The sequence below is a fragment of the Macrobrachium nipponense genome, chromosome 6, assembly GCF_015104395.2.
Source record: "Macrobrachium nipponense isolate FS-2020 chromosome 6, ASM1510439v2, whole genome shotgun sequence".
Taxonomy (NCBI): domain Eukaryota; kingdom Metazoa; phylum Arthropoda; class Malacostraca; order Decapoda; family Palaemonidae; genus Macrobrachium; species Macrobrachium nipponense.
The window spans coordinates 99,605,819-99,625,402 of NC_061108.1; the positions used below are offsets into that span (position 1 = coordinate 99,605,819).

At 38.1% G+C, this 19,584-nt stretch overlaps 1 protein-coding gene and 1 long non-coding RNA gene across 2 annotated transcripts in view; one reads left to right on the plus strand and one right to left on the minus strand.

Moving 5' to 3' along the window:
• Nucleotides 1-2,126: 2,126 nt before the first annotated feature.
• The window catches only part of LOC135216697 (uncharacterized), a 73,382-nt gene continuing 55,924 nt past the window's right edge, over nucleotides 2,127-19,584 (minus strand). Inside the window, exon 3 of the long non-coding RNA XR_010314890.1 lies at nucleotides 2,127-2,238. This is a non-coding gene — a long non-coding RNA (uncharacterized LOC135216697). The remainder of the gene's footprint in view (nucleotides 2,239-19,584) is intronic.
• Nucleotides 13,823-19,584, plus strand: part of LOC135216696 (transient receptor potential protein-like) — a 33,749-nt gene continuing 27,987 nt past the window's right edge. The window contains exon 1 of the mRNA XM_064252119.1: nucleotides 13,823-13,991. The gene's annotated coding sequence lies outside the window, so the exon portion shown is untranslated. The remainder of the gene's footprint in view (nucleotides 13,992-19,584) is intronic.

Genomic DNA, 19,584 nt, shown 5'->3' on the forward strand with positions numbered 1-19,584 from the left:
ACTAAGTATCATGGGTTTACCATTGGCGTTCCAGTGAAGCCTACTAACCCCTGTCTTACCATGAACGATGAACGACAGCAGTGGGTGCTCCCGGATGTATAGTAGGCTATTCAGCCAATGCGTTCGTTACTTTGTCCCTTCGTAACTGTCATTCTTTAGATTATACACCACACAGCTTTAAATATCAGTCCATACCGAGTATTTTAGCGGTACGGTATATGCAGATCATGGACTAATGGTACTGTGGTTTCCTGCATCATGTAGTTAGCGGTTGAGATAAAATTTTTATGACTGTTGCACACCATAAATCTAACAAATGTAAAGAACGCAAAGTCGTCAATTTATATACATATATTATCATATATATATATTATATATATATATATATATATATATATATATATATATATATATAGATATAATAATATATATATATATGATATATATAATAGTTATATATATTGCCCAGAGCCTAAGATAAGTGTCAGTCTCATTTGACATCTTCTGATACTTTGTTAAGAGGACTGCAAATCAGCTTTGGTATATGATTTTAATGTTCCAATATTTACCTTCAATGAAGAGTGCCGAAGGTCTGCCGCGTAATTACCTAACCTTCAAGCAGAATTACTTTTATCATCGTGAAAATTCCGATCCTAGTGATTTTGCTACTATGGAGGCTTTCCTAGTTAAATACTATACTGAATCAGTCAGTTACAAAACGAGGAAAACTATATTATTAGTGGAACTTACGTGCCAAATATGAACTTTGTCTCGTTTAGTTTAAAACTTAAGGGCAAGGCCCCACCTATGACCACATTTTCCTAAGAATCCACTCATCACTATTTGCATAACCTTGTTAACACACAAACGAACCAGACAAAAACATAACCCTGTTGTAGGAAGCAGTTGTGGTATTGCGAATGACTTCATTTGGATACTGCTCTTGCTCTAAGCAAACAATTCTCCATTCTGATCAACCGCAAAGCTATTCTTCTTCCTTTGATCTCCACCAGCAATATCAAAATAACTATCAGTTTTCCTGTAAGAATCTTAGCTTCATAATTATGAATGAGCTCATTATAGATGTGTTACTTCTTTGTAATCCCAGTTTTGGGACGTTTCCAGTCTATAGATTTGTAGAGCGAGAGTTCTATTGGAAGGGTAGGGATGGACTTTCTAGGTCTTCATACAATGTGCTCAACATTAGTAACAACGTGCCTAGCTATTAGTAGCACATTCACTTCCCGTTTTACGAAACCTCCTAACTAAACGGAATACGATATTGCCATATGTTACCTTAAGGTGTCCCATTTCCAGCTTGCGAGCTTTCTACGTGGAAATAACAAAACAGCTTGAGGAGAGTTTTTTTTTTTTAATTGGATAAGGCGTAGCGCAACGCGATTCATTGGTATTTCAAGCGTGATTATGCATTTTTACTCAAAGGCCGATGGGAGAGGCAATTCACTGCCCTCATCTAACCTTCGTTCAGATGTAAGAAAGCGGCAAAAGGAAAATAGTGCGACCTAATCCAGAAAGAAAAGACAGACTCACCTGCTGAAAGAAGGAAGATTACAGAATGGTCCCTCAGTCTCAACAAGTAATTTGCGAGTTGTTTTCGGGATGTCTCGTCATAGATGCCCACACACTCTCCTCTGAAAGACTGATGTCGAAGAATTTCAGTCATGACAAGAATCAGTTGCAAGTAATAGTTAAATGTGTTGGAAGGGACCACTAACTCAACAGAACGAAATCAGGACAATCCAGCAATCACAACAACTGCAATAATCCCCTCCTGAAGAAGTTAGTTTCACTGAATATTCCCCTTTCGGATTCAAGGAAGAACAAACTGGAATAGAATGCAGAAAGAAAAACAAATTGCAAACTGCAATAGGTAATAACGAACGAAAATAAATATGACAATATTGCTGGCCACATCTTTTGCATGTAAACACTAAGCCGTGTTTATAACTGTATTAATAAATAAATACAAAACGAAAACGGAATATCGTACCTAAGATTCTAAAATCTCTGAAAAGTAACAACTTATGAGTTTACTTTAGGTTAATTGGACGAAAGAAATGATTAAACTACTAAACGTATCACAGTTAATGACGTTATAGGCTTACCTCATCGTTGTCAATCATTTTGCAGTTATTTGAAATAGTTTCTCCGGTTGTAGTTAATCTACGTATAAACTTTTTCGCTGCTGGCACATCCTAAAAGCACATCCACTTATCCCTTATAATGAAAAAGACAGAAATCCTAAATCAGGAGATAGAAAGCGCGTAATAAGACCGAAAACTGTGATCTCTCTGATACAAAGCGCATCGGACCAACCATATCACCATATACTAATGGACGGTCAAGATACCATAGATTACAGGGAAAAATTGAAATCATCTCACTCCAGAGAACAGCATGCACCTGTAGCTTCAAAAGCTAATAGACAGAGATGCGTATTGCTCATTACAATGTAGATCATACCCTAATACTGAAAGATAACTTTTGTGGCATCTAATTAACTGGATATGTTTTACCGTATTGGTTCAGCTTCTTGTCTTCCTAATAAGCATTATTCTCTTATGCTCTGTTTGTCTTCAGCGTTCAAGGGCTGTTATATCGACGACTAAAAGATTGTTATTATTTCTTTCCATTCAACTGGTGCTGTGGGGCTCATTTAGTACTGGAATTTAAAGTTTTGTTTCTATCACTTGTAAATTTTAGTCGAAATTTCAGCAATGGAACCATTTGGTTACTCATTGCAGCAGTGACCCACTAGAAATGCTTTGCGGTCGTCTTCCAGTGCAGGAATTAAAATGTAAGAATGTCTTCCTTAGGTACCATATGAACATCCCTGAAACCCCTATTATCAAAACGAATTTGTAATTTTAAGAGTTAATTGGTTCTCAATGACAGGATCACCTGGTTTTGTCCTACAAGTTTAGTTCCCAGTTTCTTTAGAGTAGTGATAAAAAAAACTTAATCCAGTTTGTGCTTAAAGAAACATACACGACATTTTTAACCAGAAGCGACGAGAAGGAAAAGCAAAGTTCGAAAGACATTGACAGAAAAAGGAAAATACAAGAATAAAAGTCGTATAATCCTGTGGCAGTGATAGTCAGCACATTTTTTCTGGGAACAACTTACCAATATAGAACTCAACACTGAATGAGAGAGAGAGAGAGAGAGAGAGAGAGAGAGAGAGAGAGAGAGAGAGAGAGAGAGAGAGAGAATTTTCCTTAAAGAAAGTGATGACGCCGAAGTCAAACGAATACGCGAATATGGCTCTATTTAAGGTTAGGCATTTTCACTGGAAAACTTAGGGTAATTCCAGGAGTCGTAGCTTCCAAAAGAATCAAGCGTAAGCTCTATTAAAGGACAGCTACAATAGGATTTTTCCCGCCTCAGTGCAAGGTCAAGAGACAAACATATACAGACAAATATATATTAAGTGACCTTATGGCTGTTTCAGATTTATTTAAAATGGTGGGGAGAATAATAAGATAAGGTGTAGGTGCAAGCTTGTGGTAAAAAGAAGAGGTTTTACAATGTGTACTGAACTGTTGATGGGCGTGGGTGGCATTGATGGATGATGATGATTGCGAGGAAAAGCTTCTGGGGGCATCAAATTTTGAGTTGCGAAAGGTGTACACATATCTGATTCAACCCTTTAAGTCGAATTTAATGGATAGGTAAAAACGTAAGTAGTTACATGCAAACGTAAATGTCCAGTCTTAGAATAATAATAGATAATCATAATAATAAATAATAATAATAATAATAATAATAATAATCATAACTAATAATAATAATAATAATAATAATAATAATAATAATAATAATAATAATAATAATAATAATAATAATATAAAAAAATCACATTCCGTGACTCAAGAATACCCGACAGAGAGAGGATATAGAAGAAGATTGGTCAACATCTGGAATGAGAGGAATAACACCCCCCAAACAGAGCAGAGGCTGGCAGACCAAGTAAGGAACATAACGAAAAAGAACTGGCTCTCCCCAACAGAAAGAGAAGAACTGGAAAGGGAAATGTCACACGACAACGAATTACACGAAGACGAACTGAGAGACGATGCCACAGAAGACGACAGGGAGGATGAGGTATCAAACAACGACACACGAAGAAACACCGACGAAGTAACAGAGAGGACGGAATGGGTAGAAAAGATTAGACAATGGATGGAGCCAGATACAGAGAGAACAAAGATCCCCTCCATGAAAGCCTACAACACCAAAAAATTAAGGGAGAAAACAAGTGAGGTCAATGAAATAATGGGCATAATACACACCACCAGTATCACAGAAACAAATAACTTGACATATGCAGGAGCAAGATTAGTAGCAGAACTGATGGGGATTCGAACACCAACACCACCAGCACAACCAACCCAACAGAAACCAAAACAGCAACCTCCTTGGAAAAGGCGCCTGGAAAAGCAAATCGTGGTGATGAGATCTAACTTGAGTAAACTGAAAGAGATGGCAGAAAAAAGGCTAAGAAGCAAGAAAACAAGGGAGGAACTCAACGAGAAATACAAAGTACAAGAGAGGGGACTAAACAACACAATAGAAGATGTCAAACAGAGGCTTAAGGCCAAAGCACATAAGATCCAACGGTACATGAACAGGAATAAGGGATACCAACAGAACAAACTATTCGGAACCAACCAGAAAAGACTATACAGCCAACTAAGAGGGGAAGACAACCACCCAGAAATTCCTGAAGCCGAATCAAGTAAGAGACTCTGGGAAAACATATGGAGCAATCCGGTAGCACACAACAAACATGCAACATGGCTCCAGGAAATCAAGGAAGAAGAAACAGGGAGAATAAAACAAAGATTCACAGAGATCACGACAGACACAGTCAGACACCAACTAAAGAAAATGCCAAACTGGAAAGCCCCAGGTCCCGATGAAGTCCATGGATACTGGCTCAAAAACTTCAAGGCCCTACACCCACGAATAGCAGAACAACTCCAGCATTGTATCTCAAATCACCAAGCACCCAAATGGATGACCACAGGAAGAACATCCTTAGTACAAAAAGACAGGAGTAAGGGAAATATAGCCAGTAACTACAGGCCTATCACCTGCCTACCAATAATGTGGAAGTTACTAACAGGTATCATCAGTGAAAGGCTATACAACTACCTAGAGGAGACAAACACCATCCCCCACCAACAGAAAGGCTGCAGAAGGAAGTGTAGGGGCACAAAAGACCAGCTCCTGATAGACAAAATGATAATGAAGAACAGTAGGAGAAGGAAAACCAACCTAAGCATGGCATGGATAGACTATAAGAAAGCCTTCGACATGATACCACACACATGGCTAATAGAATGCCTGAAAATATATGGGGCAGAGGAAAACACCATCAGCTTCCTCAAAAATACAATGCGCAACTGGAATACAATACTTACAAGCTCTGGAATAAGACTAGCAGAGGTTAATATCAGGAGAGGATCTTCCAGGGCGACTCACTGTCCCCACTACTCTTCGTAGTAGCCATGATTCCCAATGACAAAAGTACTACAGAAGATGGATGCCGGGTACCAACTCAAGAAAAGAGGCAACAGAATTAACCATCTGATGTTCATGGACGACATCAAGCTGTATGGTAAGAGCATCAAGGAAATAGATACCCTAATCCAGACTGTAAGGATTGTATCTGGGGACATCAGGATGGAGTTTGGAATAGAAAAATGCGCCTTGGTCAACATACAAAAAGGCAAAGTAACGAGAACTGAAGGGATAAAGCTACCAGATGGGAGCAACATCAAACACATAGATGAGACAGGATACAAATACCTGGGAATAATGGAAGGAGGGGATATAAAACACCAAGAGATGAAGGACACGATCAGGAAAGAATATATGCAGAGACTCAAGGCGATACTCAAGTCAAAACTCAATGCCGGAAATATGATAAAAGCCGTAAACACATGGGCAGTGCCAGTAATCAGATACAGTGCAGGAATAGTGGAATGGACGAAGGCAGAACTCCGCAGCATAGATCAGAAAACCAGGAAACATATGACAATACACAAAGTACTACACCCAAGCGCAAATACGGACAGACTATACATAACACGAAAGGAAGGAGGGAGAGGACTACTAAGTATAGAGGACTGCGTCAACATCGAAAACAGAGCACTGGGGCAATATCTGAAAACCAGTGAAGACGAGTGGCTAAAGAGTGCATGGGAAGAAGGACTAATAAAAGTAGACGAAGAACCAGAAATATACAGAGACAGGAGAATGACAGACAGAACAGAGGACTGGCACAACAAACCAATGCACGGACAATACATGAGACAGACTAAAGAACTAGCCAGCGATGACACATGGCAATGGCTACAGAGGGGAGAGCTAAAGAAGGAAACTGAAGGAATGATAACAGCGGCACAAGATCAGGCCCTAAGAACCAGATATGTTCAAAGAACGATAGACGGAAATAACATCTCTCCCATATGTAGGAAGTGCAATACGAAAAATGAAACCATAAACCACATAGCAAGTGAATGCCCGGCACTTGCACAGAACCAGTACAAAAAGAGGCATGATTCAGTGGCAAAAGCCCTCCACTGGAGCCTGTGCAAGAAACATCAGCTACCTTGCAGTAATAAGTGGTACGAGCACCAACCTGAAGGAGTGATAGAAAACGATCAGGCAAAGATCCTCTGGGACTATGGTATCAGAACAGATAGGGTGATACGTGCAAACAGACCAGACGTGACGTTGATTGACAAAGTCAAGAAGAAAGTATCACTCATTGATGTCGCAATACCATGGGACACCAGAGTTGAAGAGAAAGAGAGGGAAAAATTGGATAAGTATCAAGATCTGAAAATAGAAATAAGAAGGATATGGGATATGCCAGTGGAAATCGTACCCATAATCATAGGAGCACTAGGCACGATCCCAAGATCCCTGAAAAGGAATCTAGAAAAACTAGAGGCTGAAGTAGCTCCAGGACTCATGCAGAAGAGTGTGATCCTAGAAACGGCACACATAGTAAGAAAAGTGATGGACTCCTAAGGAGGCAGGATGCAACCCGGAACCCCACACTATAAATACCACCCAGTCGAATTGGAGGACTGTGATAGAGCAAAAAAAAAAAATAAATAAACAATAATAATAATAATAATAATAATAATAATAATAATAATAATAATAATAATAATAATAATAATAATAATAATAATAATAATAATACCTGAAGGAGTGATAGAAAACGATCAGGCAAAGATCCTCTGGGACTATGGTATCAGAACAGATAGGGTGATACGTGCAAACAGACTAGATTTGACGTTGATTGACAAAATCAAGAAGAAAGTATCACTCATTGATGTCGCAATACCATGGGACATCAGAGTTGAAGAGAAAGAAAGGGAAAAATTGAATAAGTATCAAGACCTGAAAATAGAAATAAGAAGGATATGGGATATGCCAGTGGAAATTGTACCCATAATCATAGAAACACTAGGCACGATCCTAAGATCCCTGAAAAGGAATCTGGAAAAACTAGAGGCTGAAGTAACTCCAGGACTCATGCAGAAGAGTGTGATCCTAGAAACGGCGCACATAGTAAGAAAAGTGATGGACTCCTAAGGAGGCAGGATGCAACCCGGAACCCCACACTATAAATACCTCCCAGTCGAATTAGAGGACTGTGATAGAGCAAAAAAATAATAATAATAATATGACTGCTGCTTCAGCACTATTAATCTTATAAAGAGTCTTCTCTATCTTTCTGATGACGGCTTTCTCGTTGTTGCTTAGACTGGCGAGCAACAACGAGAAAGCCGTCATCAGAAAGATAGAGAAGACTCTTTATAAGATTAATAGTGCTGAAGCAGCAGTCATTTTTAACAAAACATGTCTACGAGAGGGTCTCCTTCCGAAATAATAATAATAATAATAATAATAATAATAATAATAATAATAATAATAATAATAATAATAATAATACTAATAGGGTTGGTTTTGGGACTTCAGTAACCAGCTTAGAAAATAAAAATGTAAATGATGAAATATGAATGACATCGCTTAAGGCAGTTGCTGTGTTGACTGATGACGACGATAATTAGTTAAGCTGCAGCCTAGATGGAAAACAGACTGTAACAAGGACACGGGTTTCAAAATGGAGAGCATCCCAGTACGGAAAAAGAAATACCGAAGCAAAGCATGAAATATTTGAGCGAGATAACAAAGGAAAAATATAACATAAGATAAATGAACTATAAAAGTAATCCAAGCAATTAACATGGGCGGATCGCCCTTTTGCTGAATAAAGATGACCTTTTAGACGCCTGACATGAACTTCTTATATTGTAAATTTAGAAGTGTATGACAACCAATATTGCTCTATTATGTGACTGAAGACTTGCTACTCATCAGGGAAGCTCTCTCTCTCTCTCTCTCTCTCTCTCTCTCTCTCTCTCTCTCTCTCTATCTCTCTAATATATATATATGTAAATAGATATATATATATATATATATATATATATATATTATATATATATATATATATGTATGTATATACATACATACATACATACATACATACATACATACATGTATAAACTCGTATATCTATATTAGTCAAAGCATAATTTATGAGTTTTATTTTTCTTTGTATAGTTCCCCCTCTGCACGGTTTTTTTTTTTATTTGTAGTTTCAGAAAAAAAGTAATGTTCTGTAAAATTCGAGCTTCATTATAAAGTATATGTTAATTTCGTACATAAGTTTATTTTGCAGAAATGTGTAGTAATAAAGTATCAGTGAGGTTTGGAGGAATGGACGCATCACGAGCAGAGGTATCATGGATGTTTGGATGTCAGCAGCCCTACTCTTCTATCTTTGGCCAGTACGTGACTGGCTCGATCATCCAAATCCTTTGCGTCATTTACGTGTTCTTTCGCTAATAGCAAGAAGTTCCTGTTTTCTTCAAGTAACTGGAAAGTTGACAAAAGTACTAGATCCACATTCAAACCAAGCGAGCAAGTAGTCTTCCAATTGCTGCCGGTCTCTGCACCGCCTGTATGAAGGCACCTTAGTTGCCTTCGTTGCGACGAACCCTGCGTTCCAATTCGAGCGGCTCAATCTCTGATTTGGTGTCAAGTATGGTATTAAGGGTAATTTCCGGAGGGTGTGAGGTCAGTAATGGTGTCTATCTCTTCTCTTGTTCCTGACCTAGTATGATCGGAGCACCAGGCTCTAGTTTTGTTGCATAACTACGATGATTTTTAATTAGGAACGATAAACTGATACTTGTACACGTTCAAGCCTACTTATTATTTGCAACTTTACTAGACTTTTTAACATAATCTTCTCGGTTTATTAACAACAAAAGCAATATAATGTGATAATCTTTATTTTATTTGCAACTTTACCAGACTTTTTAACATAACCTTCTCGGTTTATTAACAATAAAAGCAATAAAATGTGATAAGCTTTATTGATCTTACTAAGCATTTTACTCAAACTAAAATGAAACATTATGGCCCCTGTACTCTTCCTCTCAGAAGTTTCAGAAAAGTCAAGCAAGGCTCGGGGACATAAGTAAAGAGCAAGAGAGGAGCGATATAACCCACATATAGGCGTCACCGCAACGCTATAAGGGTAAAGAGGTGACAAAGGATTAGGGACTTCTGTGTACATACAGCCACAGCACGGAAAGCTTCTGCGCCTTACACAACTGAACGACTCCCGGATGCAGAAGCCCTTGCTTGGTCTTAATCGCGTCAACCTGCCATAACATGGAAGGATTTTAGCTGCCATAGACTCTACGTTGCTTTGTCGTCCTCCTCTTGTTCGTGAGGCATTCTAGAGGCAGCGGAAGTTCCCTCACTTGAATCATCCGTGCAATCGTCATCGTGGTTTTCCCTCGTCATTTCCAAATATATTTCCAGGAAAAGAACATTGTTTTAAAAGAATTAACTTCTTTTGGCAGAACTATGATTTGTTTTCTAATTGTCTTTCAGATGACTGTCAAATGCAGTTGTTATACCAGAACGCTCCTTTAAAACCAAGGTCTGTTGTATATATTTCGGAAAACAGTTTCGATTGAATTGGAAGTTTCCGAGTTTATTTTTACGATATGATTTTGACCAAATCCTTTAAAACGGCCTTTTAATCAGTATTTTCTGAAACCTTGAATATTAACTGTTCTCTAAAAGTAGTGTATTATAAGTGTATTATAACTTAGCAGTTCAGTATAACTTAAGGAATTATAACCACAGAGCATATTTAAGTAAGTTACTTCATGGTCATTGGATATTTGTCGTGCCGTATTTTGTGCGATAATGTGCGTCAATGAATGTTACCAATGACAAGTCTTAAAGAATAGGGGAATCGTTACGTTTAAATGTTTGTTGAGTGATGTTGATCACAAAGATCATTAAATACTGATAATTTTTTCAACGAACAAAAAAGAAACGCCTGAAAGCTTTGGAAAGCCTCGTCTCCTTCCTATTACAATCACTGAATTGAATTTCATTGAATACAGAACTTAGCCCAAAGGGCAAGCACTGGGACCTATGAGGTCATTTAGCGCCGAAACGAAAAATTGACAGTAGAAAGGTTTGAAAGGTGTAACAGGAGGAAAACCTAGCAGCAGCCCTTTCAATTGTTAGGACAGGGTGGAAAGTATGACGAAAGAAAGAGGATATGAAATGAGGTACAGTAAAAGGAACGAAAGGGGTTGCAGATAGGGGGCGAAGGCTCGCTGCAAAGAACATTAAATAATGCCAACAGTGCAGCATATGAGGTGCAATAACGGCGCTACCCCTTACGGGATTCATCACCATGATTTGCGCACTGGGAACAAGACGGGAAACGACAACCCTTATGAGTAGTATATAACATAATGTCTCCCATCAGTGACACATAAGCCTCTTAGGACCTGAATGTAGAACAAAACCTTAATTATAACTAAATGTGAGTATTTTAATAAGCGGAAAATGCTTAAACCACAAGTTAACTTTTCTTAAAGAAATGCTTTGATTCTAGGTACCTCTGCATGAGTTAGAAGTCTGAAAAGGGGAATTAGATACGTTACGCTTGATTGCTTATCAGAATTTGTTATATTTAAGATTTAAAATATTTTTTGTTGGGTGGGGGGGGGGGCTGGAAAATTATTTTGCTAAAGTTTATCAGTTACTGGATAATTTCAGATTAAACCTTGGTTTCTTTTCTCTCTTCATGTATTATATATATATATATATATATATATATATATATTATATATATATATACATATATATAGTATAATATGTGTGTATACATATAAATTATATACATGTATAATTATAATTCAGTTTCTTAAAATCTAACTATAAAATGTGCTAAAATCTAACAAGATAAATGATCTGACAAGTAAAAAAAAAAAAAAAAAAAAAAATCCTACCCACGAAGACACCGAAGAAACAGATCTTTATTTCAACCTAAATACCAACAATTTCATACCAGAGGTACCCTGACAATAATCTTCGCAAAAAACACTGACTGCAGACTGCAGGAGACTGCGTGTCCCCAAGAAATAACCCAAAATGAAACTGGACCCAGAATTCGGGAATAAAGATGGAAGAAGGGAAAATTACCATTTTTGTTGTGACAGAGAACCGGGTTGGCCTCTCAAGTTGATTGACCAAAGCCCAGAGGCTTACAATCAGGTCTCTTGTACCCATGCCGTGTCATAAGCCAGCTTAATCTAAACCACCCAACCGACCTCTTCTATGACTTATGATCATAGGCCTTGGTGCTAGCATCAAGTGATCTTACCGTCCTACACATGACATCAGTTATAGTAAATTGACACAGGCCCTATTCAAATCCGTTAAACTGTAATGTTCTAATTTCCCGAGAGCTCAAAATGTTCCTTGTGAAAAAGATGAAAAACTAATCTTCACTTACCGGAATATTCACATCTCGGAAAGTTCAAAGTACCTTGCACTGAAAGAACTACTGTAAGATCGTTTTTGATCAGCTGGTGCTTTGTAAACTGTTCTAATATGCCTATCCACATTGAGAATCTTTCTTTGTACAAAGGGCAGTGAGCCTGGCAGTCTACTGTCCTTTTCTGAAAAAAAATTAATAACAATATGATACATGTTTGCACATATAGACTTTTTCTATGCAGGACTATCAGACTGTTGATTTAATGAAAGTGCTAGGTCTAGGTCAAGGACTAAACTACCTAACAGAAAAATCTAAGATCTCCAATAGTTATATATTACCTAGTAAGGCCTCAGAAACGCTTCTACGAAAGAAGCGTACGTTAGACACAATTTCATTCACAGCATTCAATTACGTTCAAGTGATCTCCTTGGAAGAAATTTGCCTGACTATTTCAAGTTTGTGAACTACATAATCAGCAAAATTAACCAGGTTTAGCAAATCATTATTATTATTATTATTCGAATTTTCGTTTGGCAACAAAATATGTCAACATCTTGTGATACTGCCATCCATAAACACATTTTTTTTCTGAATTCTGGTCAGTTGACTTTATAAAAAAATTAACGTTACTCTCAAGTACATCTAGAAGAGCCCCTCAGCTCCGTAATAATATCCATTTCAGTCACTGTCCAATGAACATTCACAAATAAGTTAACAGTTTTTGTCCTCGCTTGAGCAGTTCTGAAGCTGTAAAGAATTGGGTTACTCGAGAAAATATCTTGTTAACTTATTCTGTGCATCCACCCGGGTAAACTGATGCTGGGAGGATTGAGAGAATAAAAAAAACCATGTATAACTACAAATTATGAATCAGAATAGACCATAACCTCAACGTCATTCGCACAGTACATTTAGCTATTCAATTCATCGTCACTCCACCGTTATTATGAAACTTTAGCTCGAAGACTAGCAATGGAGATAAAATGTACTGGCAGAAAGAGGCCTGTATTCCAAGAGAACAAAACCAAATCATAAAAGAGAGTCTTTTGCAAGTTACCCGATCATCTGTCTAAGACGGCAACGACTCACGCACGCTAGGTAAGACGCCGTCTTGTTCGAATGTGTGCCAAGGTTGAGGTGGTAACCTCTAAGACTTTACACCCAAAAGGATGGCTGTGGCATTATCTATTTTGACGTTCTAGATTCCTTTCTTTGCTGTTTCTATGTGGGTCATTCGGTTCTTGCTTTTGTTGATACTATTCTGCAATAAGATCTTAAATCTGCCCACCGACTGAAAATATTTACTTCGGAACTTCCAAAAATTGGTTAGCTTTAGGTTCTGTAACCCTTAGCTAACTGGAAGTATGGTTGTCCTCAAAATCTATACAAATTTTTGTCACGGGATATTTTTATATTTTATTGTATTGTAGACTCACTTTTCAAAGACATTAACAGACTACCTGGGGCCTTTGTTCCTCTCGTGCGAGCAACGAACACCTGTGTTACCTGGACCCAAGTAAATGAAAAAGAATGTGATTTAAATTCGATTATTCCTTTAGCTTGACATACTTCGCTGACACTGGTGTAGCCGAATCTAGAAACTCTGAACCAGTTGCTGCTAAAAGGATTAGGTCAAAGTGTTGCGGGGCTTCACAAGCAGTTGCGAGTTAGTATCGTGATTAATTTCAGCCATTTTAATGGTTTTGATAACAATTTCGAAGAAAAATGTGTACTATATATGTAGAGTAGACTGGGCATATACGTCATCTAGAAAATATAAGAAAATAACCTCCTCTCCTTACTGTATTTTCGACTGTATTAAGAACTGCCTGGAAACCTCTCGAGGGCTGGAATGAAGGTTATGGGCGAGCATGGGATTGCTGGCTTCCATCATGGTTTATTCCAGATCGCCCACCGAAGGAGAGAAGTAGTTCGAGAGGAAAGTTGCTCTGGACACTAGAGCACAAGCTCCTCTGGGACTAGTTTCTAATGTGTTGATCTAAGTTGAGTTGAAAGAATAGTGAACTGCACATCGAGAGAAGGAAAAGTCTGCTGCTACAAGGTGGGTAGTAATGGATTGGTGACTCCCTGTTTTGATTTAGTAGGATTAAACACGTTCTTCTTTCTCTGACAACTTGGTTTGGTTTTCGTCAGACTCCCACAATCAGTCACAAGTTTCAGAATTCACGGCTTTTATTTTCATTTTTCAAGGTGGAGTCCTTAATCCTACGCTTTCATTCCTTCTTCCTGAGCTTCAGAGTAGGATAAATTGAAAATATAAATTTTCGTGTTGAATGGAATTGAATATAAAATTTAGGCCAAAGGCCATGTACTGGGAATTATGACGTCATTCAGCGCTGAAACATAAATTGACAGTAAAATGTTCGATAGGTGTTGTTAGGAGAGGGTGGAAAGTAAGATGGAAGAAAGAGAACATGAAACGAGCTGCAGTAAAAGGAATGAAAGGGGTTGAAGCTAGGGGCCGAAAGGACGCTGCACAGAACCTTGAGTATGCCCTACAGTGCACCACATGAGGTGCACTGACGGCACTAATCCCCCTTCCAAGAATTTTCGTGGTAATTTTATACATTCATACAGATATATATATATATATATATATATATATATATATATATATATATATATAGTATATATTATATCTACACCACCATTAATAATAGGCTCAGAACTGTAACCAAGAATCGGTTGATCCGTCTTGTTACAAGGATAATAGTGAGAATACCATATTCCACTGGTGAATAATTCTACACTTTCCCAAATAATGATTACACTCCTCGGAGAGGCAAAACAAAATTCTCACTCCTTTCTTGTAGGCCGAAGCATTATGCAATAAAATTCTTTATCAAATGTAAGACAAAGACAAAGGTAAAAAAGGAAGTGAGGTTTAATCACAAGGGAAGTGACAGAACAAGCTCAGAGAAGTTTATATGTATCACCTGAATTATGCAGAAAAATTATTCCAGCTGACAGTCAACGTTAGAACAGGCAACTAAAGTGTGTTTAGGTGTTCGCATTAAAGGATGATAAATTCGACGTCATGTCCCACTAAACACTAACCGAAATTGCACCCGAACAAAAAAATAAAAAAAGATAAAAAAAAATTGCAGGCCATTGACAATGAAAGACAATACAGGTTGAAGAGCAATTAATTTGGCTAAACGCTTTGCCTTGGATTCAGTCTTTAGACGAAAAGCAACACAAGGTTAAAATGCTAGAACGAAATTTCAAACAAAAATAGCCGCGACCACCATAATGCTTCGAAAACTAGCACAATCCCTTACTTTGAGCATGATCGTTTGAACTTACAATAAAGGCTTTTACAATGCTTGTCTGTAACAATTTGAACGTCTCGAATGACAGGGGAGAGAGGCTGGATTCTACAATAGATATAGAGAGCCATCATCCGACGAAATCGAGAAGAAACAGATGAGTGCGTAGAAAGAAAACTGGATAGAAAATAATTCTTGTAGAAACTGAATTTCACTAAATTGTGAGTTCCTTACTCAGATACAATTTTCAAACTAAACTTGCTGGAAACAGATATGTCAGTCCAGTCACTGGACAAAATCTAATCGGAAAATATTGCTGAGAAAAATCAACAGATTTTGTGACGGGAGCAGCTCTTGCTCTGACTACTGAAACATAATGGAGGACCACAAAACGTCAGTGGCATAGACATAATGGTTCCTGGTGGACCATATCGTGAGAAACACCTTTTCGCACTAAAGAGAGAATGAAATCAAACATGAGAATAATTCAGTACTTAGTAAAAACACAGAAAAGTAGTCAAAAGAAATATGAGCTATTATATTTCTTCTGACCAGACTGGAAAGAGCATTGATTCAAGCAGTGAAAATCTGGAGAAATTTACAAATATCAGACCAAGTTTACTAGTAACTATTTAAAGTTTGGTACAGAAACAATCCAAACTGGTATGGCGAAAACTAAGGACTTAATAGGTTCTTAAAGAATCTGTAAATCCTTATCCCCTATAAAACTATGAAAATCGTCACAAAGGACACCTAAAGTAGGACCCCTTTTACATTTTAGATTTACGCAGAAAGTGCAAAAATATATCTTTTTATTCCACTGCGTCTTTAACCAAATCAATACAAAGGAAGATATACTGAAAGGATTTAGTGATGTGCTACTTGTTTGTATTATGAGTTTTCTTGACTTTTCACCCCAGTTTTCTTATTTGTCTTCTCACTCGACCTAATTTAAGCTCGTTACAACCCGCCTACATTTGGGTCACGCTATTCGAGGTCGGCACTTGTACGAGTTCCGAATGTGACGGAGGTGTAGAGCCCTCGGAGAGTGAAAATATTTCTGAGTTCAGTAATGATTACCCAGTGTTCTTTTTTATTATTATATATTTCCCTTGCTTCACCTTTCTCCCTTTATCCTGCAATGTTAATTCCATGGATCTTGATGTCCCCTTTCTAGAGTGTACGAACAAGTGCGCTTCTTCTTTGCCAATGCCTTCCATTTCTTTATGCTCCTGCTCTTCCTTCAGTTTCTGGCTCGATACGAACATTTTATTACCATTTGTGCAGACAGGTACTTAATAATCGAAAGTTATCAAGTTCAAATTGTAAATTCAAGATGAACGAGGTTGCCCTTTTCACTTCATTACTCAACCAGTCGGAAAGAAGACTAAGAGTAGAAATAACATTTGACCTACTGACATGATCCCCAAATGGGCAAGGGCACGGGGCTAGGAAGTATCAGGGTTATCCCAATTTTCAATGATAAGACTAAAGGGTGACCAGGAAAATTGAACTGAACTGAGTATATACAGAATTTAACCCAGAGACCAAGCACCGGAACATATGAGGTTCATTCAGCGCGGAAACGGAAACTGACAGTAATAGTTTTGAACTGTGTGACAGGAGGAAATCCTCACACTTGCACCATGAATCAATTGTTAAGAGATGGTGGAAAGTAGGATGGAAGAAAGAGAATATGAAAGGAAGTACACTAAAAGGAACAAATGGGTTGCAGCTAGGGACCGAAGGCACGCTGCAAAGAACCTTAAGTAATGCCCACGGTGCATAGCATGAGGTACACTGATGGCACTATTCCCTACGGGTGGTTACAAGGTGAAACCTTGACGGGCCACCCGGCCCCTCACGTCACCTGACGCTACCAAACGACTGGCCGATAAGAGCGGCTTTAGCGGAGAAATAACGCTTGCCGTGTGAGTTAATAAAGACAACAAGAATTCGGGAGTCTGATGTGAACCAGAATGGGTGACAAATGAAGCCTAAGTGTTATATGTACATCCACATAAAAAAAAATTGTATGTCGTTTTTTTATTTTTCAAACTAATCTTATTACTAAAATAACTAAATATATATTCCAAAGAAATTGCAATTTTTGTTACAAGCATTATCAAAATGAAAAATCGTTCCGTAATAAGATTTTAAAAGAAGACCTTGTGTCTCCTGTCGTTTCCACATCCATCCGCTTAGTGAGGCTATTTCTAATATATTCCATAATTGCAGCCATTTATATGGCATCAATATTTGGAACAGTTCACGCTGGGCTTCCAAATATCCCTACACATAATCCATTTTGAGTATGGAGGTCTGACCCATCAGAGATATCTCCCTCGTCCTCTCTTCGTCTCTCGCGGTAATAGGATGAAAAGGCGTCGAGCACGACACGTTTGTATTGTACCTACTGAACAGTTCTTCGCCAGCAGCTCTTTTACAATCATTAGTAGACGCTGAAGAGATCAGCCACACTGAACATCCGAACTGTTTGGCTGATTTACGAAAAGAATATGACATATTTTGAATGGGATAAAGGAAAGCTATACCAAATACAGTGTCTACACTTTAAACGAGAAGATAATTACCGACGCTAATCTTGGCACTGGCGAAGACAATCGGAAGTTTCAGAAATTCTGTTTTACTAGTACTGCCTATCAAGCACAGAACAGTTACCGTACAACATAAAAAGAACGTAGTCTATGCAAAACGCATTCGCATGTGCATACAGATATTGAATGCATTCACTGCGTATGTATTACCTACTGATAATACATATATACGCCATATTTGTTTAGTGCTTATGAGCGTGAACATATATGTATCATTAGGCTATAGTACATAGATCTAGAATGCATATATACATAGAAACGTATGAACAGACTTGTACTGAAAGTCCCTTCGACCTTTCCTAAGATTTCATTATAAACTTAAGCTTATTGTGGGTGATTTAATTGGTAAATCATTAATTATTGAAAACCTACTTTAACTAAACTTCCATTTTTATTTTATTTTCTTCGACGCGTAATCCTGTCATGCTGGGCTCATTTCCGTTCCCTCACCTCTTACAAAAGCGAAGAGCTACGGACGGAAATGGCGGGAGTAGCAAAGCTCGTGTCAGCCTCATGTAAGGCTTCATCGCCGAAGGAGGTGGAGTGATGTGATCCATGTAGCTGAACTACAGCCACCCACTTTTTGCACCTTTGTTTTCTGTTATTTTTTATGGTACGGTCGTTTCTCTTTACGAATGTAGATCTCAGTCTCAGGTGCAATAGCCACATTGTTGTTTTGAAATGCAGACTAGAAGAAAATGATCATTTTTATTTGTGTATTTTTTCTTTGTATCTGTCATAGTCTGCAGCCGTGTTACATCTTTCTTATGTTACTAGACTATCGGCCAAAAATTTACTTTGATTCAAAAGCAACACAAATAAATAAATAATAAATGAATAAATAAAATGTATGGAATTGCTGCAAGAATGCCAGCTTTGAATAGCTGTCGCAATCAATTTTATTTGTATTATGATAATTTTTTAAAATGCGTCATAAAGCTGTGTTGGCTTCCATATGATGGCCTTTGCAAAGGTAGTCTAGAAAAACTAAAAGGCGCGAATTTTTGCTCGATGTGTATTCTACTTGGGTTATCATTACAGAGGCATTTGGCATTTAGGTTAGTAATGGTGGAATGAATTGGAATACATAATTTAGGCCAAAGGCCAAGCGCTGGGACTAATGAGGCCATTCAGCGCTGAAAGGGAGCTTGAAAGTAAAGATGGTTTTAAAGTTATAACAAGAGGAAGAACTCGCAGTTGAAATATGAAACAATTGTTGGGCGAGGGTGGAAAGGGAGATGAAATGGAAGATAAATAATATGAATGGAGGTATAGTAAAAAAAGAATGAAAGGGGTTGCAGGTTGCGGCCGAGCGAACGCTGCAAAGACCCATAAGTAATACTTACAGTGCACCGCGTGAGGTGCACTGATGGTACTACCCCTACGGAGATGATGGAAAGAGCATTCAACTCCCTGAAATCTCCCTTTTACTTTGATGTGATAGAGGAAAAGGCTGAAACAAGTTGGCGCTAGAGCTCTTGAACTGAATATAGACTTTAGGCCAACGGCGAAGCACAGGGACCTAAAAGGCCATTCAACGCTGAAACGGAAATTGATAGTAAAAAGTTTGAAGGTGTAACAGAAGGAAAACCTTACAGTTGAACTATGAATCAACTGTTAGCAGAGGGTGGAGAGTAAAATGGAAGAGAGCATAAAAGGAAGTACAGTAAAGGGAACGAAAGGGGTTGAAGATAGGGCCCGAAGGCACGCTGCAAAGAACCTTAAGCGGTGCACTGACGACACTAAC